This window comes from Topomyia yanbarensis, chromosome 3, assembly GCF_030247195.1.
Source record: "Topomyia yanbarensis strain Yona2022 chromosome 3, ASM3024719v1, whole genome shotgun sequence".
Taxonomy (NCBI): Eukaryota; Metazoa; Arthropoda; class Insecta; order Diptera; family Culicidae; genus Topomyia; species Topomyia yanbarensis.
In genome coordinates, this window is record NC_080672.1 from 390,752,042 (window position 1) to 390,777,394 (window position 25,353).

Genomic DNA, 25,353 nt, shown 5'->3' on the forward strand with positions numbered 1-25,353 from the left:
ACAATAATGTCTTCCGGGATTTTTCTGATGATCCAAGACCTTTATTTTGGTGATACAGTAGCAGTGATTAATCCCTCTTGATTGAGATATTTGCTACAAGTTTTTTTTAAGTATGAAAAACAAGATAAAGTTGGATTTGAATGTTTCGTGTTCCACTCGTCAGTAACTAACACTAACTTGCTGCCAGTTGCAATATATCCAAACTAAAACCAAATTGGCGCCAGTTAGACATTAAATACAATCAGCTCACGCAACAGAGCTTATGTGCTTGGTTAACCGAGACTTCACTCGAAACCAGCCATTTGCTTTAGAGGGATTCCATGAGAAACCGGCCGACCGCAAAATATGACCATCGTCGATTCGAACGGAACTTTGCAGCTGTGTTCGGTTTATGAATCTCCATGATTTTCTCTGGCAATTGCAATATTTTGATACGAGAGAAATTTTTCAAAAGGGCGTTTCTACGTGCAGTAATTTCCAAAAATATTTGGTCGATTACTCTATTTTATACAGCAAAATTATCAGCAAATAAATACTTCTTCACGAAAAAATTATACACTGAACAAAATATTGTGTCATTTTTCACAAAAACAAAATTTTATGGTAAAAATTTAAATTGCAAAAAAACCTTTTTTTAATTTTTTTATATTTTGTCAACAAAAACCTAAAGAGAAAAGACACATTTTGAATGTGATTGCATGATGGAGAACTTATCGGTAAAAAAGTTTTTCTAACAATAACTTTATTCATGTTTTTAAATTTCATACTCAAAAGTTGTTGTTAGGAAAACTTTTTTATTGAAAGCTTCTCCATGATCTAAATACACTGAAAAAGTTTTTTTTACGTCTTTAAAACAATAAACATTGGATTGTTGACATTTTATAATCGGGTAACGCGAATAACTTATAACAAGGGCATAATTACACGAATTAATTATGTTTGATGGAGCAAAATTTCAAATATCTCGAGAACTTTCGCATTTTGTAAATTTTTATAGTTAGTCCCGGAGCACTTTAAGAGTTAAGTACAGAGAAATGCGCTACACTGCATAATAAGACTAGTTCTGGAGAATATTTGCAATAGAACCTTTGTAACATTGCGAACCTCTTTCTCTTTGGACTATTACGACGTCAATACAAAACTTGGCACTAAATTTTCAGTACATATCGAAAGCTGACCATGGTGCGTCCCAGAGCCGTATTTGGGAATACAAAACTGATGGCCCCCAAATAGTTTAGTTTAGCTTTGGAACATTTGTTAGTTTTTTTGGCGATCTTTTTTTTTTCAAATGAATGGAATTAGGGTGGTCCTTGTGGTTGAGGTGTTCAATGTATCGACTGTTTAGATGTGTTAATTTTACCTGTGAAATGCCCTACAATATAATAACACAAATGAATTGAAGCAAGTTTATTAAATAAACAAAACATTTATTACACTTTGAAGCTTTTTTATTATTGTATATATTCGAAGATTTAGGAATAAAACATTTATTTCAAGATATATTTTTCATAAAAAAATGTTAAAATTCATTTTCTCAAGTTTTTTTTTTTTAAATGTCATGTAGCGCCATCTACATAAGTTATAAAGTATAAATGTCTTCAGTACATGTGTTGAAAATATCAAGCAAACAACTTTGCCGAAGAAATTTTTTTGATAGAACATCTGTCAAAAGATAGAACTGATCTAGATCAGTTTCTACTTATCTAGATCAAAACCAAAGTTATTAAAATAATTATCATTTCCATTTAAGATACTTTTCTAAAGACACTAATCCTCCAGGATATATACCCAAGGCGCTAGAGGTTTTGAGCGTCGAAAGTAGCATTCTGCCCCACCGTACGACGTCTGAATTTGATAAAAACATGAATTAAATTGAATTTGCTTATTTTTTGTTTCATCTCATTCCATTTAACACATGATTAAAAATCCTTGAAATATTTTTGAAATCGTAAATTGAAAATCTAAAGTTAAGAAAAGGTTCCATTTTTGGCACGGTTCCAGTTTTGGCAACTGAAAAAAATAAAATTGTTGCCAAAAACGGAATCCTACTGTATAAAGTAATGAAAAACTTTTTTACCGATAAGTTCTCCATCAAGGAATCACATTCAAAATATTTCTTTTCTCTTTAGGTATTCGTTGACAAAATAAAAAATTGAAAAAATGGGTTTTTTGCAATTTAAATTTTTAACATAAGTTTTTGTTTTAGTGAAAACTAGCACAACATTTTTTTCAGTGTATATTTTTTCCGTGAAGACGTATTCATTCCCTGTAACTCGTTTTCAGATAGTTTTGCTGTATAGAATAGAGTAATCGAACAAAGAAAATTGAAATTAAGGCACGTAAAAACATCTATGTCCTTTTGAAAAATTGCTCTTGAGTCAAAATAATCTTATTGACTGTGGAAAATGTTTAGTCTTGAATGCAGGTGAAACCTGTATAGTTTCATCGGAATATAAGATGATCGGTCACGATGATAGATTTTCGGACGGATCGTCGTGGAATTCCTCTTTAGGCGTTCACACATGCTGTGTGAACTGTTTGGATTTAATTTGGTTTAACTGGCGTCAGTTTGGAGTTAGTTTGGATATATCCTCTAACTGGCAGCAAGTTGGTGTCAGTTACTGACGAGTGGAACACGGAACATTCAAATCCAACTTTTCTATGTTTAGGTTTGTGCACTTAGGCGCAAATTGGTAATCAAATTTTTTTGGGAAACATAAAGGTTGGCTAGGATAAGGTTTTCAGAATAGTCGAAAAGTTTGTTTTTGCTAACATCTTTACTGAAGACCAACAATCTTTATTTATAGTGCACTCAAAGTTATAGACCGTTGCTTGTAAAAGACCCCTTAAAAATCAGTCGAGCCCCTTATTTCGTACAGACCAGAAGCTAAAAATGCACCACTGTTTCAAACGTACAAATTTTACCCGCGTGTCGCTTCATTACCTGTACACGCCAGTAACAGAAAAGAGTTGTTTCATCCACGGTGAGCAAGTTGAGAGAATGCAAAAAACAAAGCATGCCCACTAAGGGAAAATACGGTCGTGATCGATTTTACGTAAGCTCGTAAGAAGACCGGCAGTGCGCGAGATGGAACAGGTGAAAATGGACCTTGACTTTACGTTAGTGACCCACCTGCAACTACATCATACTCGAAACGTGGTACAGATAACGTTCAAGGCGCTAGGAGACGCAGAATTCTTTAGTGTGATGAATGGCATGCAACACGACGTCGAATACGAAAACATTAAAACCTTGATACCCGTTTATATTAACAAGGATATTACTGAAACTCGCCTCCATGATTTCGTATTGACCCCACCCTCCAATTAGCTAGAGATTACTGAATTAGGTGAAAGCAAAGATGTGAAATATTCAGATAGGAAAATACTTTCATTGATGCTAATCGTCGACAGATTTTCAGTGGTGATCTTACGTGGCTTTTCAGTAAAATTAAGGTGGACGTATATAATAAAAATAACAAGATTTTGGTTTTTGATTGGTGCTTGGTTTTGATGACTCTGTCCGAGCTAGGCTTAGAGATTTCACTTATTCCGCGCCGTTTGGAATGATAAGAGTTTTTCTAAGAAACATCCTAACCTTCGATTGTAAATTTGTTGTAAAATGAAAAATATGACAGCTTACATGTCTTCGGCAAACTTTTCCAAGATTCGTCGTTCTACAACTTCGCTGAAGGTCGTTTGGCTCTAGCTGGACTGATTAAAAAGTTAATTTTTTTATGTTGGTAAAATTAAAACCAACCTGACTGTTGTTTTAACAAAAAGAAGAGGCTCACAATCTACGATAACTTCTCCAAAGACTTAATGTGGCTATGTTGTTTAGTTTTAGTGAAATTTGAAAATTCCTGCTAAATTTGCATTCTGGACCACTGTGCATTGTCCCTTACGATTGAAGGTATCTCAAGACCGGGAAAACCAGCATCCGACCACAACACGTATCGGCCGAGTGTGATATCGCCAACGTTGAGATTTAGCTATATGGGTTTTTCCCGGGGCGCATGTCTAAGCTCCCTTCTATTCGAATTTTATGTCTATGACATTTATCTTTGACAGTTCCTGAACGGTAAGGTAACTTGCAAGCGACATTGTGGTTTCCATTATGACACTCAAAGCTGTCCACCTATCAGAACAATTGCAGGATGTCATGGACAAGTTTTTCAATCGGGTTATCGAGCTGGGTATCGAATTCTCGTAGGTGAAAACTGATCTAGTTTTATTTCTTGAAAAGTTTGATCCAGCACATCTACAGCTTCTATTAGTGGATGTGGGTATCGCTCAGATTTATTTTTGGATTTGTTATTTCCTAGCGAAAGAAAAAGAAGTTCCTGCGTGCAGGATTCCTAGTACTGAACCTTTTTGGCGAGTACCGGTTCTACAGTACTGAAGCTCTCAGTACCTGTAGTACCGGTAACATCTCGGACTGGAACATTTTTGTCAAAAATAAAAAAAAACTAAATAATACAAGAGCAAAATAAAATGTTAAAAATAAACTTTTATTAGTAAGGGCAAAGGCATACACAAACGACGTAGCTTTTTCATCGGGGATTTTCGAAACTCCTGCTCGTTGCATTTCGACACAAATTCCGACAGAAGAAATATCTACCTTTTTGTATGATTTTGCAGAATACATTTTTTAGAAAATTGTTGAGTACGGCTTTTATCAACATTTATATTCGGGTCGTAAAATTGTGTGTTCTGTTGAAGGAAAAAACATAATGTTAAAAATTTGCTATAATTTTTTTTTATATCGAGGCATTTGATGATAAGTTTTTTTTTCAGTTCGCTGCCCCACAGTTGCTGCAATGTTTGCTGCTAATAGTTCTGATGCGTTTATGTCTTGATTTTTCAAGACAAGAAAACCAAACCAAATTTACTAGCTAAAAAGGTGAATTTTCGTCTATCTACACTAGAGTCTTTCTCTAGCGAAAGAAAACGTGTTTTCCACAAATTAATTTCTACTGCTTTGTTGCTTATCCACTGCACAAATAGAACAGTATCGTTCCTCCGGCTGCGCATTGAAATCGGAAAGGTGCAGAAGTGAACCGTACCCTTGATTTTAAACAAACTCGAATGAGACTAATGTGCGGTGGGTGGAACAGTTCCAAAAGGTGATTAGGGCGTCAGAAGTTTAGCCGCGGTTGAAAGCATCCTTATCAAGATGATTCCCATGTATATGGATGATGATGAAGCGGAAGTACATCGATTTGCACTGCCCACTAGCTTCAAGTTCCTGAAAGGAATCATATCTAAATCGGAGGAAGTGGAATCCATTATTTAAAGAAACTCACAGGTATTTTCAACAATTCATATTGTAAGAAAATTCAGATGACGAAACATATTCCTTTATTCTAAGATTTTATGGTCACAAATACTCTTTCTTACCTAACTTTGGATGCAAATCACATATAATCAAACAACGCTGATCACAAACACAGGTCAAATCCCTATGTGCCCTATTCGGATCGATGTTAGGAATAGAGTTGGCGTTCGTTCTTTTATAGATTAATATTTAACAGTAAAATGAACGGCGTGACTTCGGCCACAAACTTATTATGTCGGCATACATCGAACAATGGGAACCAACCCGTATGTGGCTTATGGGAGATCCAAGTCAATTGTTATTTTATTCATGCTACTTCTGAATACACAAGTTTAATGAAAGGTCATTGTAAATAATTGTAAATAGTTAAAATATCCAGTTGCGTTCAACGGCATCGTCATCATATACTTTGCAAAAATACCGGTATTTATCTTTATTCTGTACTGGTATTTCGGTACTAACAATGGATCGGTTTTCCCGGGATTTTCGGTACCGGTACTACAACCCTACCTGCGTGCTTTATTTGAGAAATCCTAGTTTGGGTCCCTTCTAAAGTGTGTTTGTTTCAGTATTTCTCTTTAGATAACGCTCGCCGGCTGGTAAATGTCATGGAATAATGGGGAACTTGGACGATGGCTAGATTCTATTATCTCTACGGTATGAACAAAGCCTTGTTTTAGAGGAATGGATGCATAAGGGATTTCATTCATATAATGTACCGGCTTATGTCCGTCCGTGCATTAGGCTTATGTATTGGGATTTGGGCGAGGGCTTTCACGACATCGAACAAGTTGTTTCGGTATTGGCTGGGTATTGTGACAGTTGGTGTCAGTTAAAGGATTCCGTTCGGATCCGAAGTAGAGGACCACCCAATGTTCCAGTTCTGAGTATTCTGGCACACTGCGATTTCTCCTGGATGTCCCTCAACTACCTTTTTAAAAATCGACATGTACCTAAATTTAGCCCCTCTATTTCTCGTTCTCGTAAGCCCCCTGTACTGCATTTGTGGAGCCAATCTGCCCTATTGCGTAACAATATCAACCGAATTTGAAATAAGAATGACCTGAAGGTCTGACCTCTTTGGGACCATCCATAAATGACGTAGCATTATATGGGGGAGGGGGGAGTTTTGTATTTTGTGATGATGTGTGACGACAGGGGGGTAGGGGGTCTTGTCATGCTACGTAGCTTTTTTAAATGGGAATAACTATCATCGTTTTTTATTTTTATTTTAAATTTTGCGGAGACAAGGGGGGTGGTAGAGTTACCGTCAAGCTACGTAATTACCAAGGGGTATTTTGAAGTTTGTGACGAAATGCTACGATGGGGGAGGGGGGTGTTAAAAATCCCTCAAAAATGCTACGTCATTTATGGATGGTCCTTTTATGATATCTTGGCAGTCCATGGTTGTACTTGATGTCGGTGATCTCTTTTGTCTATCACATAGCTGTATTCTTCTTTTTTCTGCCGTCCTCCCTGACACAGTTGATACAACCCCAATGTTAAAATTCTAATCCACTTCAGATTGCCATTTCCAAGCATAAGCTTCCCTTTGTGAATAGCAAATTTTAATATTTTCCTTGGCTTGAATTGCTCAATTCAATAACGTCTCCTACCAAAATGCCTTACTACACCAATACACTATACGAAGCAATTCACTGCGTGATTGGAATGATCTGGGTGGACTGTCTGGATGGTCTACACCAGTGATTCTCAACCTGCGGTCCGCGTGGTTGCTGGTCCGCGAAGCAAAAAATACATTTTCGGAGTGCAGATTGAAATTTCATGTCTTGTTTCCTAACAAACTGAAAATAACATACTGATAACATACAAAATCCATGTTTATCCTTGGGGGTGCGCAGCAAACCATGGCGATGTCTAAGAGGTCCGTGGTACGAAAAAGGTTGAGAACCGCTGGTCTACACGCAAGCAAACGGGACATATAAATGCCCACCAGATCTAACACGTTAACATACAAACGCTCGAGCCCTTACGATCACCTACGACCAAATTTTTGCAAACACAAGAACGCACGGATGATTTAGTGAACGCTATACAAACAAATAAACATTCATTCGTACGCGATCGTGACGTGCCTACGCCCGCACATCTGAACCGTACACTTAATATTACAACCAGAAACACGACCCGCTGCACATGGTCTTAAGCAGTGTTTTAGTATGCAACATTTCCCGCTTCGTCTGCAATTGTAGTGAGTGATTCTGACGGGCAGCTCTACAGCTCCAGTAGGACAACCATAAAAAACAAATATCAGTCCAATGATTTTAATACCCATATTGATGCATTTTATTCTTGTACATTAATGTAAAAATTTAGCACTTGATTTTTCCAGAAAAAAAATGTGAATAGGAAGGGATCGATTATTTTGTTTCACCAATCGGTATTTATACTATTAAAAAAGTCCACTACGCGACAATGGAAAATGTGACGCTGCCGTGACCAGTAGGGCATTGCAAAAAAACTTTTTTTTTTGAATTCTCATAGCCCCCCCCTCTCATATTGTGACAAATGTCAAAGTAAGCTCAGATGCCAAATTTCACATCATTTGGACAATTCTAGACCCCCGCTCACTTTTGAAGTAGCAATCAGAAAATTACAATTTATACCTCTTTTTAAAGGAAATAACGTTAGTACTGGAATGGAGATATTTATTTTTCTATAAAAATATGGGAAAATGGGGTACTGGGTCATTTTGACCCCAAAATCCCCTATTTTTTTAACTTTTCTGCTCCGTTGTGCAAACCATACATATTTTGCAGTTTTTATAATGTGACAAAATCTCAGAAATCGTACGGAACCGTTTAGACCTTTGGCCGAATACGAGAAGTTGGGGTTATAGGGCCTTTTGTCATTTATATTAAATTTTATCATTTTCTCGTGCATATATCTCTATTATTTTTCATTCAATTTTCATAAATTGTACCTTGTTAAACGTGGAAAATCCTTTGGAACAAAATAAAAACAGATTCGTTACCGGTAAAATTCAGAAACATCAAATTATCTGACATATAATCTCGATTTCACGTTTTTATCATAAAATCGCACACATTAACTCCATTTAACAACAAAATTCTTATTTAATTTACTATTTATAGTGAAAAATGCGCTTAGGAATCACATGAGAAAAGTTTCATACCTGGAAAAATAGGTGAAGTTGAGGTATTAGGACATTTAATGAAAAAAATGTGGTTTGTAGAGTTAATGTCAATAAATTTGATGTTTTTGAATTTTAACGCAAACGAATCTATTTTTGTTGTATTTTCCACGTTAAACAAGATACAATTTATTAAAATTGAATGAAGAACAGTCGAGATATATGCACGAGAAAATGATAAAATTTAACATAAATGACAAAAGGCCCTATAACCCCAACTTCTCGTATTCGGACAAAGGTCTAAAAGGTTCCGTTCGATTTCTGAGATTTTTTTCACATTAGAAAAACTGCAAAATATGTATGGTTTGCACCACGGAGCAGAAAAATTCAAAAAATAGGGGATTTTGGGGCCAATATGACCCACTACCCCACAATCCCGTATTTTTCTAGGAACAGGAATATCTTTATTCTAATACTGAGGTTATTTCCTTTAAAAACAGGTATAAATTGTAATTTTTTGATTGCTACTTCAAAAGTTATAGCATTTAATATATTTTTCCTCCACATTTTCCCATGGTACCAATTTCAAAAATTTCAAGCGGTATGGGCGTGGGTCTAGAATTGTCCAAATGATGTGAAATTTGGCATCTGAGCTTACTTTGACATTTGTCACAATATGAGAGGGGGGCCTTTGAGAATTAAAAAAAAAAATTTTGTAATGCCCTAGTGACCAGGATTCGAACCTGGGTTACTACGGTCACAACGTAGGGTCCTAACCACTAAACGATCACGGCGGTACGAGTGGCTTGAAACGAAACAGGTCATGGTTATTGTATGTATTTGGAACTAGTTGACTGGCCATGTCTAATCAATTTTCTCTCCCGAACACCCGGTTATGGTACTAATGGATACCAAATTCTCAACCATTTGTAAATAATGTACCACCATCCGGTGCACCATTTTCCCCATTAAAATTATTTTCACCTGTCAAGTGTACAATTAGTTTTCGACCGGAAATTCGATGGCTTGTATAGGTACAGCCTGGAAAAGTGCACGCAATCCCTCTTGTTCGTTTTGAGGTAGCTAATGGAAAGCAACCATCATCACCTGGAGTCGGTTAGTGTTAGGTTCCCGGGGAATATAACGTTCCCAGAAGAATAAGTTTACACTATATGTCTAAACGATGATTCGTTTCTCGTAACTGCACGGTGACATACGGTGGTTTTAAGCAACAAATGAGCTGCTGGAACGAGCCTGAAGGCACTTTGACAGAAGATTATAACGATAAGTGCATTTCATGGTGAAGTGATTGCGTTTAGGGTTCCTGGTGCTGTTTTCGACTTGATGAAAATCAACTTTGCAAAGTACGGAACGGATGCGGAATCCTTGTGGCAAGGTAACCACTATGAAACACTGCTCAATAGCAATCCCTGTTTCGGTTGGACTCTTGGCTAATATATGGTTCCAGCCGAAAACCAGCCATAAATTAGACGGTGGGAGAAAATGCACAACACTCGTGCTTATAGTATGTTCGGAAAGTCTGATACACGGTCGCCTGCCCAAGGAGATGTAAAATTGCACTTGACAAATGTTATTTATGCATCCAAAGGGGCACGCTGGTAGCTAGTAGTTCCTTGCTGTTTCAACTACCGAAGATGCATCACACATCTGGGTCGGTCGCTCTTGCTTCCGGTCTGCTGCTGTGCCGTATAACTAGTCGACACAAGTAGTAGACGAGAGTGACATCAACAAACTTTTTGGCTCTTGCGTTGCGCACTGGAAGGGAGGGGGAACGGTTCGCCTGAACTGAGAAAGCACAACAGCAGTGATTTGCACGTGTCCTCTCGCCAAGCTTTACTTCGGGTTAAGGATTGGGCTGTACCAGTATTCGTATAAATATATGCAAATTTGAATTACCCGCAAGCAAGACCAGGAAAATTTGCATGCACTCGCAACATGGTGTGTCGTTGGAATTTCTCTTACATTTAGATGTCAACATCGAATTTTGTATACGATCCCTGACATGGATTCCTCCCGGTGTACTTTTGGACATCTGCAGCTTCTTGGAATTATTTCTTGAGGCTTGATTAAATTATTCAATCATGGCTGGTTAAAATTCGCACAAGTCAGTGTTGGAATTGATTGGGATTTGCGCTTAAATTAGATGTAATTGTTCTATCTTTAAGATTTATGGGAAAATGCATTCACTTTGACGTTATTATCTTTTTCACGCAAAAAATAAGCGGGGCTAGATAACAAAGAATATGCACATAAAATTTGGATTAAACAAAATTTGTAGAAGTAGGGCACAATACCTAAAGCCCTCCCCAAGGTTGATACATTTGAAGGTATTGCAAACACCGACATTGACATTGACATTGACCGACAATTGCTTTAAGATGGCTGTTGCATTACGCCTCGATAGTGGTGCATCGAAGAGACCGAGAGAGCTTACGGGCCTTTTAATATTTTGTGTTTTTTCATACTCTGCACTAGCCCTAACTACGATCAACACCTAGCCTGTGCGCGCTGACGTGGCCGACTGACGGGTCGGCGTGTATTGGCTTTTGCTGTATGCCGTATTCGCAAACATTGTTCCACAATTTGATGGCGGTATTGGTGAAGACGGCTCACAGTGAAGGTCATCGTGTGTCGATTTATCGATCGACTTCGTGCACAGGCTAATTGAAGAATTGGTTTGTGATAATTGTAGTTTTTTGTACTAGAGTACAATTGTTATGTGCTACTCGTATGTCTATCTGTGTATGTTTTCGTCTGAGTTTTTGTGGCAGCTGGGTCAGGGAATAGATGCAGAACTGGCGTATATGATAGAATAGTGGGCAGGGCCGCAGAGAGAAAACAGGGGCCCGGGGGGTCCAACGTACGGGCCCCACCACTATGTATTGCCTGAGTATAAAAAAGTTAATGTTTGAAATCCATTGGAGTTTACTGATATTATGTATATTACACTGAAATTTTATATTTATGTACCAGTTTTTAGCTCTAGTTGTTTGTAGTGCCAATGAAGAAAGAAAAACGTAGTTTTTTATACTTTGGGTGTTTTTTAATACCTCTTCGACAGTTTTGATGACTTTGAAAAGCGCCATTTTTGTCAATAGTATTTATTAAAGTAAGGAAATGGAAAGATTAAAAATGTAGTAATTATAAAAATTAAAAATATCTAAACGGCGATCAACGGCAAAAAATAAAAAAAAACGGTAGGAAAACTAAATATTAAAAGAATGTACAAAAGAGCTAAAAACAACAAAATCAGCCAAATAAACAAATTAAACATCGATAGGAAAATAATGAAAAATCGATAGGAAAGTAGGAAAAATTTCAAGAATCAATGAAAATGAAAAAAACTACTAAAAAGAATACAAACATTAATATTAAAATTAAAATGCATAAAACTGAAAAACTCGATAAATCAAGAATAATAAAATTTATTTAACATTAAAAACAAGTAATATTTAAAGCAATAGAAAAAGTAAATAAAACGTTAAGTATGCATAAAATTAGAAGAGTATATCCAAAAGAAAAGATTAAAACAACCATTGAAATGATGATAAGATAAAAAGTAAAGAAAATTGGAAGTATTGAACAAAAACGGAGCAAACAGACAAAATGAAAAAAAAAAAATAGTAAAAAAAGCCACCATGTTGGCTACAGAAACACAAAAAATGGAGAAATTAACACGAAGAAAATGAATAAAATGGATTAAATTATTTAAAGAACAGAAAAAAAACTAGAAATGAAATTTGAAATGAATTCAAGCAACGGACTAAATGTAAAATGAAGAAAAAGTGCGCATAGTGAACTACACTACACTACACTACAAACTACAAATAAAATTCAATGTAAGCGTATAGGAAAATGGTCAACAGAAAAAGTACTTTCAAATAGGTTAAATAGAAACAATGAAGAAATAACAATAACGAATCAAATCTTAAGAAAAAGGTATAAAAAATAAATAAAATTATATTAAATGAACGATGGGAAAAAATAAAACTACGAAAATCTAAAAACTAGAAAATAAGAAAGAAAATAGGAGAAAGGCAAAAATTAAATAATAAGACAAAGTGGAATTGATTTGAATAAGTGAAATTGCTTTTGGAAATGCAAAAAAAAAATTAAAAAAGGAAATAGAAAAGGGGCTTTGATATGAATAAATGTAGTAAATAGACAAATTCTAAAAACTAGATGGAATGATAAAAGAAACAAATATAAAAGCAGGGTATTACAATATGAAGCAATAAGAAAAATAAAATAAAGAAAGCAGAATTTTCTCGAAAAATTGCGAACAAAATGAAATAACAGAGAAAATAACTATAAATTAAAGAAAGTGATAGCGATAGCAATCGAAAATAAAGCAAATGTAAGGAACGCTTTCGAAGGTTGGAAATTCAATAGATCAAAAAAATCGATTTCATATTTGCGAAATTTGGAGACAACCTCATGACTTCTAATCAAACCATTTAATTATTTAACCCTTACAAGTCTGATCATTTTTTTTTGTTCGATTTAAATTTTAACCTTAAGGTCATTCGCTTTTTCATTCAGGTTAGGAATTTTCCTATAAAAAATCTCTATTCCTGTGTGCGGTTGGTTAGGTTGGTATAAACATAGTTGATACGAAATATGCAGTAGTTTAGAATTTTCGCTATTCTTGTTACCTCATACACAAGACATTGAATTTTTAATTGTATTCTCAAATAAATTTTTGTCGAAAAAGTATTTATCAAAATTTTAATTTTTGGTAAAAATCCGGGCCCACTCCAGAACTCCGGGCCCGGGGGGAAACACCCCAGTCCCACTCCCCTCTCGGCGGCCCTGATAGTGGGTAATCCTTCCGGTGTTCGTGCATTCGATTCGTTTCATTCGGGAAGATCGGATTGGATATATTAAGGTACAATGAATTTACCGACGCACGTGAATCATTTCCGGTTAGCTCTTCTAATTAATCCCATTGCATCGTTTTTTCTTAATTCGGCATGTTATGTTTCCTTCTATACTATATTTTTGATTCATACTAACACTCACTAACACAATCAATTTCATATTCTCTCGTATTCACTCACAATCTCTTCCATTCTAAACGTACAAACGCTCGTGATATTCGCGATAACACAAACCTGGTCGCAAACGTTCAATTGCTACCATTCACATATACCTACGGCCGCGATTTCTATAACACTGAAACACTCCGGTAATTAAGTGAACGTTTAGCAGCTATAAATTTACAAACGCGGTCACAAGCATTACCCACCGCTCACGTGATCTTGAATCGGTCACGTTCGGAAGTATCTACCCTCGGCCCTAGCAGGTTAGAGTCATGCCTTCAGTTCCGTGGCGACATGACCGGGAACTCTAGTGAAATGGTAGAGCTCGCTCTCTTCTAGCATTTGAACCATACACTAAAATTAGGTATCAGATTCATGGTCCGCCCGCAATCAATCAAGAACATGCGAATGACCACACGGTTATATAAAATTATTTATACATGCGAAAAAAAACATTAACATTCAAACGTTTGAGTCCATCGCGCTTATCCACGTACACCTACGCCCGCGATCTCGAGAACAAGATAACACTCCGGTGACTAAGTGACCGTTGTAACACATAAAAATTCATAAACGCGGTCTCATGAGTGAACCTACAAACGCCCGTGTTCGTGCGATCTTGAATCGGTTACGTTCGGACGTCCCTATCGTCGGCCTTATACTAGCATAGGTCCAATGCATTCAGGTGGACCTAATAAAAAATACGCTGATATCCACTAAACAATGTGTCCCACGGCGACCAAAAAAATCGAATTTATGCACGCAACAAACACGTCAACATAGAAATGCTTGAGCGCTTCGCGATCATCCACGCAACCTACACCCGCGATGTCGCAAACATGATAACATCCCGGTGATATGTTGGACATCTCAGCACTTATAAATTTTCAAACGCGGTCTCGAGTGTGAACCTGTAAGCTCCTGCACTCTAGCGATCATTAATCGATCATTTCCGGAAGTCTCAATCCTCGGTACCAAAACTCAAGGTCCACGGCTTCAATTGGACAATTAAAAAAAGAAAGCGCTCATATCCACTAGACAACACGTTCCATGGCAGCATGACCGGAAAGTATAGTGATATGTAAGAACTCACTTTGTTCTAGTATCTGAACCGGTCATCGAAAATTAAGTATCAGTTACATACACTTTAGCACACGCGACATACAAACGCACACGCGACATACAAACGCACACGCGATCGAACACGTTAACGTACAAACGCTTGAATTCTTCGCGATGATACACGCGATCGCGAAATCCCTACACCGCCCGCACATATCTGAACCATACAGTGAATATCACATTCAGAATCACGGCTCGTTGCAATTGGCCTGAACCAGTGTTTTTGTTAATGACATTTCCCGTCTCGTCTGCAATTATAGTATGTGATTCTGACGGGGAGCCCTTCCGAATCTAGCTCCACAGATCTAGTAGGACAACACTTGAAAAAAATTACTTTCTTGTAACTCACTGATCTTTTTTCCCTGCTGAATATCACCAAAAAGTCATAAATAGTAATATTTGCACTTTCGTCAAAACCCAAAACAATTAATTGTTAAATTGATTTAGTTTATTCAAAAATTAATCCCTTTTACTATTGTTCATTTTACTTAATAATTATTCCTATTAACTATTTCCTCCATTTTACTCATTTTATTCATTTCCTAATTTTTTTTATTCATTTCGTTTATTTGATAGGCACAAATGCGTTAGCTTGGCGGTGCCAAATTGTTTTGTTTTTACATTTTGGATATTTTAAAACTAGGAGGTTACAATGTTGAAATATTTTTTTTATGAAAGAGAAAAATTTTACAGCTATCTTAAGACTAGAAATAAGATTCTATATACAAGAGAGGGGGCAAAAAAAAAATTTTTCATGAAAAATTTTAAAACAAGGAATTCAATAGTAATAGTTTTTTAGGAAATATTTACAGTTATCTTAAAACTAACAATATAGTTTAGTACACAAAAGGGGGAACACACATTTATGAAAAATTTCACCGGTGTTTTAAAACTAGGGATACAATTCTATTTACAAGATGGGGGACAATAGTTTTAACAAAGAGGTAAAATTACAAATATCTTTAAACTAGGAATACGGAATACAAATTTGATTGCTTATCGGAGACTTATGCTTGGTCAAGATATTCAGAGGGGGGATTATTTCCAAAATCGGTGTAGGAGCAGTTGTATCAAGGACAGGGGAGATAATGCGTAGATGGTGACCGGGAGAGAAGAGCAAAACTTGCAACTTTCGGACAAACGGGAGATCAGCGAAACCAATTAGCGCCTCAGTCTAGTAGGTCGGATTGGCGGATGGTATTCTTCGGACCCGCGGAAAATTCTTCAAAAGTCATCGGACCTCGAGTCGCTCTCGGTTCAGTTTCCGTAGTGGTAAGGGCGACGGCGGTTACATAGTGGCAGTCTGGAGCTGATCGGTTCCACACGACAGGAGGAAACTTCTAAAAACGAGAAATAAAAAGCTAAATTGGGATATTTATCGTTTTTATGAAAGTATAAATAAGGGACATATAGGGGAAATCACGATTTGCCAGCATATCTCGGACTGGGACATTGGGTGGTCTACCTCGGGCCCGAAGGGAATCCTTTAACTGAGACCTGGTGTCCAAATACCCGGCGCATACCCAGACAACGTGCTCGATGTCGTGATAGCCCTCGCCACAAGCGCACAGACTACTCTCCGCAAGCCCAATACAAATGCGCATCTAAGGTGTAGTGGTTGGACATAAGTCGGGACATTACACTAATAAAATCCCGAACCACATCCATCCCCCTGAACCAAGGCTTCGTTGATATATTTGGGATAATGGAATGTAGCCATCGTCCAAGTTCACCATTGCTCCACGAGGTTTGCCAGCTGTTGAGTGTCCTCTGACGGCAAATACTAAAAAATTCGTTGAAGCAGATTGGTCTTTCGTATATGTCACCATTTCCTAAATTTTATCAATCTTATAAGCTTTATAAATTTCATGAATTTTATTAATCCTTTAATTATTATAATTTTCATACTGAGGCACAAATCCCCGATTACGTACGGAGAATGTGCTATTTGAGCCAAAATATCCTGCTTTATTGATTTTATTCATAATATTAGTTGTATTCATTCTGTTCATCTTATTAATTTTTATCCTTTTTTATTTCACTAATTTTACTCATATTCATTTTAAGGTGTAAGACCGCCATGCAACTTAAAAAAAGTCGTTTTCATATCTGCTTAAAACCTTCCTCTCCAAAATAAAAAAAAGACGGAAACAATTTCGATAGTTTGCGGAGAAACTTTATACCGACCATAGAATCTTACTAAGCTTTAAGCACGTTTTCCTTAATTCATGATTCTCAAATGTTTCTAGATCTTCTATCAAACTTTTAGAATATCTTCACATTGGATGGATTACGTAGTAATTTTTCAATATGTTGTAAACTTATTTATAAATATTATTTTTTTACCAAAGAAAAAATTAAAAATTAAATGCTTTCAAAAAATTGATACCGAAAATCTTTACGTGGCCCTATTCGCCCGTCCTTCCTCCAAGGATCTTCACCATACAAATTACATCCAAAAACGTCTTTTTTATCAAAAAAATTGAAGAAATGTTTTTTCCTACCTTATGCTGGTCGAATTGACGGTATTGCAAACATCATAAAACAGTATTACATAGATCAGGTCGAATAAACTTAGTAAATCAATTATCAACGTTTATTAAAGTCATGGGTGCGTTTCAACTTCGTCTCACCAGAAACCGACACTAACTGTTTGTCGGAAGAGATTAGCGCCGGCTTGACGCTAAACGGGACGTCACGTTTGACCAGTTGTTCGATTGAAACACAACGTGTGTTTTAGTTTTAGGGATTTAGTGTCAAGCCGGCGCACAGTGATCACCCACCTTCCATACAAAAGTCGGACAAAACCTCAAAAGTGATCTGAATTTGATGAAAACTTCACTTTAGGGTAATTTTGTGAATTCATATATGATGTTTTTTTTTGAAATCCTCAAAATTTTGACACTTAGGGTGGTACGAAAATTCAACATTTACGAATATAAAGTGCACTATTTCCAAAAATTCATTTTCAAAAAATTAGGTTCGGTGAATTTTTTAGCAGAATACACATTTTTTCAATTGTTGATAATGATAAGACACATCTATAAATTATATATGCGAACCCTGGGTAGTCAAAGGCTACCATGCGTCTCCTTCAGACGTATCATGAAAAATCACCTTTTTCATACCTCGGGGCAGAAAGGGGCAAAACAAGATATTCATTTTCGGAAAGAAACACTAATTTTCAAGTATAATGAACAACAAGCGATCTTTCCAAACCGTTTCAAAAAAAAGTACAGCCACTTTGAACATTATAACTTTAAACTATTGCTCGATTTATTATTTGTTTTTCATGTCTGAGCGAGAAGAAAGGCGTGTATCGACTAAATCGGATTGCAGCTATAAGTCCAGCGAATAACCATTCAAATGAAATCAGTTCGACCCCAATCGGAATCTTAACTAAAAAGATATATTCATTTGAATAACTTAGGTTTGAAAAGAGTTTTCCTCAGAATTCATCATCTATTTCACTTTTCTGTAAAAAATTGAACTCTCGTCTTCGGGACTTAATATTTTGAGAAAACTCTATTCAACCTGCTAAGAAACAGAGAAAAATGTTAAATCACGAAAAATCTAAAATAAAATTTTGAGGTTTTGTCCGGCTAGGCGACACTGTGCGGCGCTAATCTATTCCGACAAAAAGTTAGTGTTGGTTTCTGATGGGACGAAGACGAAACGCACCCATGACTTTAACAAGTTAGGCCTTCATGTACAAAGACTGGTTTTACCAAAAAAAAAAATCGCCGTTGTGAAAAATTTTGGTGTTTACCCAATTTTTCTCCTTAGGGTGAAATATAGCATACACACTTAATTTTTTTTGCCGAATCTCAGCTTTTTTTTCAAATCTCAACAGCTGAGATCTCAGTAAACAATTTTTTTGCCGAGAAAATCTCAAATAGCTGAGACTCGGAAAATATTTCACAAAAAATCAGTAAACAAATCTCACTTTACTGAGATATCAGTTTCTAAACTTGCTGACTACACGGATGTTGGGAAATTGCCGAACGGAATTGAGTGTGTAGGGAATTATCAACGATTAATTCTAGTTTATTCGTCAGTTTTATCTTTCTCTAATTTATCATTTTGGCTTTTCTTTTGCTTTGTTTCTTCCTCGGTGACAAAATTTATCCGAGGTTATTATACTATTACACACACATGCACATGCATATATACATCCTCTTTCCCATTGCACATATGCATGCTCGACCCAACGGGAATGTACAACCAAACACACGGTTATAAAAATGCGATATTACAAACGCATACGCGATAAATAGAAACTGCACAATCAAATACAAACGCTCGAATCCCTCGCGATAATAGGTACAAATCCGGTCGAAAATACAAACATTAACGCATACCTAAGTCCACAATTTCGCAATCATTAAAACACCACGGTGATTAAGTCAACGCGTTAGCACTTCACAAACGCGGTCTCGAGCGCGAACATAGAAACGCGCGTTCCCACGCGAAAAGTTTTTTTTTTGTGATCACTCTAATAAACAACCTCAAATAAACTTGAAGTATAAAAATGGAAATTTCTCTAACGGGCCACCCAAACTAGATGAAATTACAATTTCGATGGAAGTTTTTCGGTAGTATTTGGCATTGCAAAATCAAATCCGAATGGGCCTCTCATAAAAAATTTGACCGTAATATCGACATTTGAAGTTTTTAGCCCCTTTATTTAAAAAAAATACTACGGGCGATCTAATCGACCGATTTTAATTAATTAACCAGTAATGAACTTCTGGTAAGACACAGATTATTTGTGATTTTTTTCCAATCCGTAAAATAACTATTTTGTACATTTTCAAAGAATTGTTTACAACAAAATGAAATAAACCTAACTAACAACAATGCCGTGAAGAAAATATATTACCACCAAAGAGTTTGAGCTGACATGAAACGTAGCAGCTATTACGATTCCTGAAAGCAAACTGACGAATATTCCTTATGTTCCATTTGTTATACGTGTGTCGTAATTCATTGGATGACAAAGGGGCTGTCCTAGCAATGCTCGCTGCTTGGTAGAATTGTGCAGACCAATCACGGCGCAGATAATTACTGCTTTGACAAAATCCATTATTGTCGTTATTTTTAGTAATTGTGCATTCTGCGGAATTAGTTATAAATTTGTTGTGCATATTTCCAATCAGTTAGCGCAAACATCTACTTTAATTAATTTGTGCCACGTACAAGAAATGGGGTAAAATCTCCGCCGAAATTTTTTGAAACGAAACCCCTATATTGAAACGTTAGAAGTAAGCAACTTCGTGAAAATGGTCTGCCATTTATAGCTAAGTTATTCTATGCCAAAGGTCGCCACGCACGGATTTCTAACAACACATTGAACGCATAAACAGCTTGCGTTTGCCGCGACCCCGCTTGAACCAACATGGCTGTTGCAGCTTTTGTCACATTACCAATCGGTAACTAATGGAAACGCGGTAAACATTTATTCAACCTATTACTGTGAATTCATTGCTATGACATATACATATTAATGCATCAATCTATTGCAATTATTGCAGGCTACAGTTTATGGGATAAAGGAAATCCCTTCCTAAATTACCTTTCATTTTTAACAATTTCTACATTACCGTTCCTTCACGAATCTCCCCGAATCTGACACTGCTCGAATGTTTCCCCTACAGACAGATTACAGCACCAACTCCAGCTGCTATTGTCACTTCCTTTATTTGCTTTGTCAATTTTATGACAGCCCTTCTATGTACATTTTATTATGATGCTTCCTTCTTTCACAAAGAATTAAATGAAATATTCTCACAGCTGAAATGGCTTTTTGAATCCACCCCCGTCGAACCGGTTTCGTTGAAAAGCTCGATTCCCAAGCATCAGAAACAAGGTACAATACTTTTGGCTTTCCGATTCCTGATTTACCCAAGCGTGATTCAAAGTGGAACGAAAAAGGCAGCCAAGTTTTCCGATAGAATTTTCCACCCTCCACGGTACGACGGCAGAAAGGTGTTTCTTACCTTCCAGCGTTGCACCTTTCCTTTCGCGAAGTATTTATTTTGCGCTGACTGTTGTCCTACGTACAAGTGAAACGAACGAGAATCGTTCGTCGTTACCTGCGGCATCACCGTCCGCGCGTTCGACTGGCACAGAACGTCGAATCATTCAGCTCCGGGGTAGCAGCAGCAGCGCTAGGGGATTTTCCAATTATGTATTGCGAATGAAGGTGCATTGAAGGGGAAAAAGTTTTCCTGTTTGTTGAAAGCAAACAAAGTGATTTCCCGTTTGTAAAACTATTACTTCACTGGGGAATGATCGAGTGCTTCGGTGGAAAATTCCGCGAAAATTCTAGCGGAAGTAATCAAATGTAGTTTCAAATGCATAACTCTGACACTGGGTTGGAGTTTTTCGTCGAACGAAAAACTCCCAATCGACCGTCAGAGGGAGTACTGTCAAGTAATTAAAAGGGCTTCCTTGTAAACGAATAATTTCCTATGATTCGGGAAGCTAGGGATTTTCATAAAAAAAATTATCCCCCTCCGTGACAATGTCAGCTCCACTGACATTGCCGTGACCAGGATTCGAACCTGGGTTACTACGGCCACAACGTAGGGTCCTAACCACTAGACGATCACGGCTAACGGGGGAAGTTTTTTTGTGCCGCTGAAAAAACGGTACACTTTTGAACAATATTGCATTCCACAGTCAATATGCGATAGATGTACACATAAATAACAGCCGCACGGGGCGATCATAAAGAATGAACAGAATTTTAACAAAATATAATTTCCGCAATAAATTGTGATGTAAACTAATAACAGAAAGTATGTCCACGATAGATTTAAATTTTTGTTATCGTCTTCTGGTCGGGACGAAGCCGTTCATGATCAATTGCTTTTACACGTTGCAAGTCGCAAAAAACAAACCATAAGTTAGCACGTTTAAACACTTTACGAAGCTATTTCATTCATCGATACTACTCTCAGTCTGAATTATTGGCTATAAATTCGGTAACTGCAAGCTGAAAACGAAACACAAAAAAACAGCAACTCGTCGGATTGGCCACAGGTGGTGCCAAGACTGAATAAGATTGCTTAGACGAAGAAAAGAAACGTAAACATTTTCTTCATCAAACACAATTCCGTGCAGTGTGCAGTTGCTTTCTGGGAATAAGCGTTCCATTTTTTGTGAGTTATATTTTTGGTCTTCCGGAGATATGCTGTCATGCGGACATGGCAGATAGATAGACAGGCAGAAAGAAGAACAGCTGCTGCTGGAGTTGTTCCCATGGTAATTGGAAGTCATTTCTAGAAACGTTGCGAAATTTGATTGGTAACCCGATCAGAAACACATTTCAAAACTATATCTCGTGTTGTTACTTGTTATAATTTTCTGTTATTTTAACTACTAACAAGACCAGATTTATAACACAGCATACTACGAAAATTGCATTCTGTTATAATCTTGTTATTGTTTTCTGATCGGGAACGAAGCAGTATGTACGAATGATTGTACTTTCTTGGGGGATTGTACAATAGAATGACCCGAAAACACGAAAATCGGAATACGATCAGTGTTGGACGAGGTCCCATGAAAAAAGCCGGAATTTATTGGCCTTTTTTAAGGTCTAGGAATCCCACGAGTATATATATTTTTTCGAACATATTCTAGAGCACTTCGATTTTCTTCAATTCATTGTTCTCAGATGTTTAAATAAGTGAGAGAAAAATGCAAGTGCTATATTTGTGCTTAGTGAGGAAAAAATTGGGTAAAAACATTTTTTACTCCACTATGGAGAAAATTGTTTAAAACTACATTTGTGCGTTAGGGTAACAAAGCCTATAACCACATTTGTTATGCAATTTGCAACTTCGTCTCATCAGAATCCGACACTAACTTGGTGACAAGACTAAGCTAGCGCCAAATTGATGCATAGTGCATTTTGCATTGGGTTGTTAAACTAAACCACATGTTTGAATTTCATTAGTTCTCATCAGCTTAAAATGAACTCCTTTTCTTGCGGGACATCACGCAGGACTAAGGGTTTGCTCAGAAACACAAATCGTGTATTCCATTTTTGAAGCTAGCGTCAAGCCGGTGCTAGCTTCGTTCTGCCACTAGTTAGTGTCGGTTCATATAATAATTTTTCATATTTTGTAATCAGTAAATTTGAAGAATTAGGGCCTTGCAGACTTATAGACGTGAAGACTTGGACACTTGAAAGGTAAGCGGCTTGTAGACTTGAAGACTGGAAGACCTTGAGGTTTAGAAACTCAGAGACTTGGACACTTGAAGATTTGTAAACTTTTAAGACTGAAAGAGGTTTGGAGATTTGGAAACAGAGAGACATAGAAAAATAGGTATTTGTAGATTTGGAAACTCGAACATGTACTTGTAGACTCAAAAACTGTAAAACTAGAGGGTTTGAAGAATTACAGATATTGAGACGAGGAGATTTGTGAACTTGGACATATGAGTACCAGGAAATTTAGAGATTCAGAGACTTTGGCTTGAAATGTAACAGACTTGAAGTCTTGGGACTTCGAACAAATTTAATTTTAAGACTTGGAGATTCTGTGACTAAGCGAATGGGAGAGTAAAAGACTTAGAAACTTAAAGACTGGTGACTTGGGTACCATGAGACTTAATGTCTGGAAGATTAGCAGACTTCGGGACTGAGAGACTTGGAGATTTAAAGACTTAGAAACATGGACACATACAAGCTAGGAGACTTGGAGGCTTGTAGGCTTAACGATTAGCAAACTTGGAGGTTCGGAGAGTGAGAAGCATTGGCACTTAGAGGTTTGCAAACTCAGAGGAATCGAGATTTGGAGGTTTGAAGATTCAACAATTTGTTGATTTGTAGACTGCTAGACTAGAGTTGGAGAATTTCAACCTTGGTGGCTTATAAACTAACAAACTGGAAGAACTTGAGGTTTAGAAACTGAGACACTTGGACACTTGGAGATTTGTAAACTTGAAGACTGGATGAGATTTGAAGACTGAGAGTCTTGGAGGTTTGGAAACTGAGAGACTTGAAAAATTAAGCTTTTGTACACTTGGGTACTCGAAGACTTGTTGACTCAAAGACTGTAAAACTTGGAGATTTAACGACTTGGAGATTTTGAGACTTGGGAACATAGGGACATAGGAACTAGGAGCTTTGGAGATACAGAGATTTTGAGACTAGATAGTTGGAAGACTAAGAAACTTGGGAACTTAAAGATTTAAAAATGTAAAGATTTGGAGATTATGCGTTCTTTGTGCCTAAGAGACTGGGAGAGTAAGGGACTTAGAAACAAAGAGACTGGTGACTTGGATACTAAGAGATTTGATGTGTCGGACGCTAGCAGACTTGAGAACTCAGGGACTTTAAGACTTGGAGATGTAGAGACCTAAAAACTTGGACACATACAAGTTAGCGTACTTGTAGACCTGGAGATTGGAAGATCTTAAAGATAGGAAATTTAGGGTATTGGAAACTTTGAGATTTGTAAACTTGGAAATCTATATACTTGGAGGCTTGTAGGTTTAAAGATTTGTAAACTTGGAGGATTGGAGAATGAGAAACATTAAGACGTCGAGGTTTAGAGACTCAAAGGCATCGAGATTTAAAGGTTTGAAGACTTGGAGATGTCTTGAGGGTTTGTTGATTTGTAGACTTCTATGAGTATGCAGAGGTAAACATAGTCACTGGGAGACCAGGGAGCCCAAAAACTCTGCTCTCTTAACTTTTCTCTCTTCTTTGTTTTATTTTCTCTCTTCTTCCTTTCGCATTTTCCTTTCTCTTCTTTCCTCAATTCTTTTCTATTCTCTATTTCTTCTTGTCTCTACTCCATTCTCTTTCCTACTCTTCTTTAACCTATCTTATTTTCGTTTCTTCTTCTTGTCCTTATCTATCGTTTACTACTTTTTTCATTTTATCTTCGATTTTTCCCCCATTTTTATGGCTCTATTTTTTTTTTCTATTTCATTTCCCTTTTCTCTTTAATATTATTTTTATTCTTTTTAATTTTTCTGTTTGCTGTTATTTTTCAATTGTCATTTTCAATTTTTTTGCCTTTATTTTTTTCTAGTTTATTTTCTTTTCTATTTATTTTCTTTATTTTTATTTTTCTGCTTTATTCTTTTTTTCGTTATTTTCTATTTCTCTTTTTCTTTTTTATTCATGCTATTTCCAATTTTCATCTATCAATTTCCTTTTTTGTTTTTCTTTTTTTTGTTTTATTTTGTGTTTCTTCTTAATTTCTTTTCTTCTTTATTTTTCCTTTTGTTCTTTTCTATTTCTGTTTCATTCTTGTTTGTCTCATTATTTTTTCTTTTCTTTAGTCGTTTCAATTTTCTTAGTTTTCATTTTTACACTTTCTTTTTTGTTTTTTTGCATTTTTCTTTTAGTTTCTTTTTTTTTCTTTTATTTGTTTCTTTTTTCTCCTACTTTAATTTTTTCTATTGTTTTTCTCATTTTTTTGTATTTCCGCTCGTTTTTTCCTTTTTCCGTGTTAAATATTTTTCTATTTTCTTTTTTATTTTTGCTTTTCCATTTTTCATTATCCACACTGTGTTAATCGTTTTCTTTACTCCTTCTCTTTCATTTTGTTTTTTTCTCTCCTGTTGTTTTTTGCTTTCTTTGGTCATTTTTTTCTCTTTTTTCTGACTTTTTGTATTTCCTCTTTTCGTTTCTTCTTGTTTTATTTTTTCTCTTGCTGCTTGTTCTATTTTTCTTTTACTTTTTTTCC

General features: G+C 36.4%; 1 protein-coding gene and 1 non-coding gene across 2 annotated transcripts in view; one reads left to right on the plus strand and one right to left on the minus strand.

The window, feature by feature from the left end:
• Positions 1-25,353, plus strand: part of LOC131692824 (calcium uniporter protein, mitochondrial) — a 447,576-nt gene that overhangs the window by 43,564 nt on the left and 378,659 nt on the right. The gene's annotated exons all lie outside the window — the stretch shown is intronic.
• Positions 21,184-21,255, minus strand: Trnah-gug (transfer RNA histidin (anticodon GUG)). Its single transcript has one exon. It is a non-coding gene; the product is annotated as a tRNA-His (tRNA).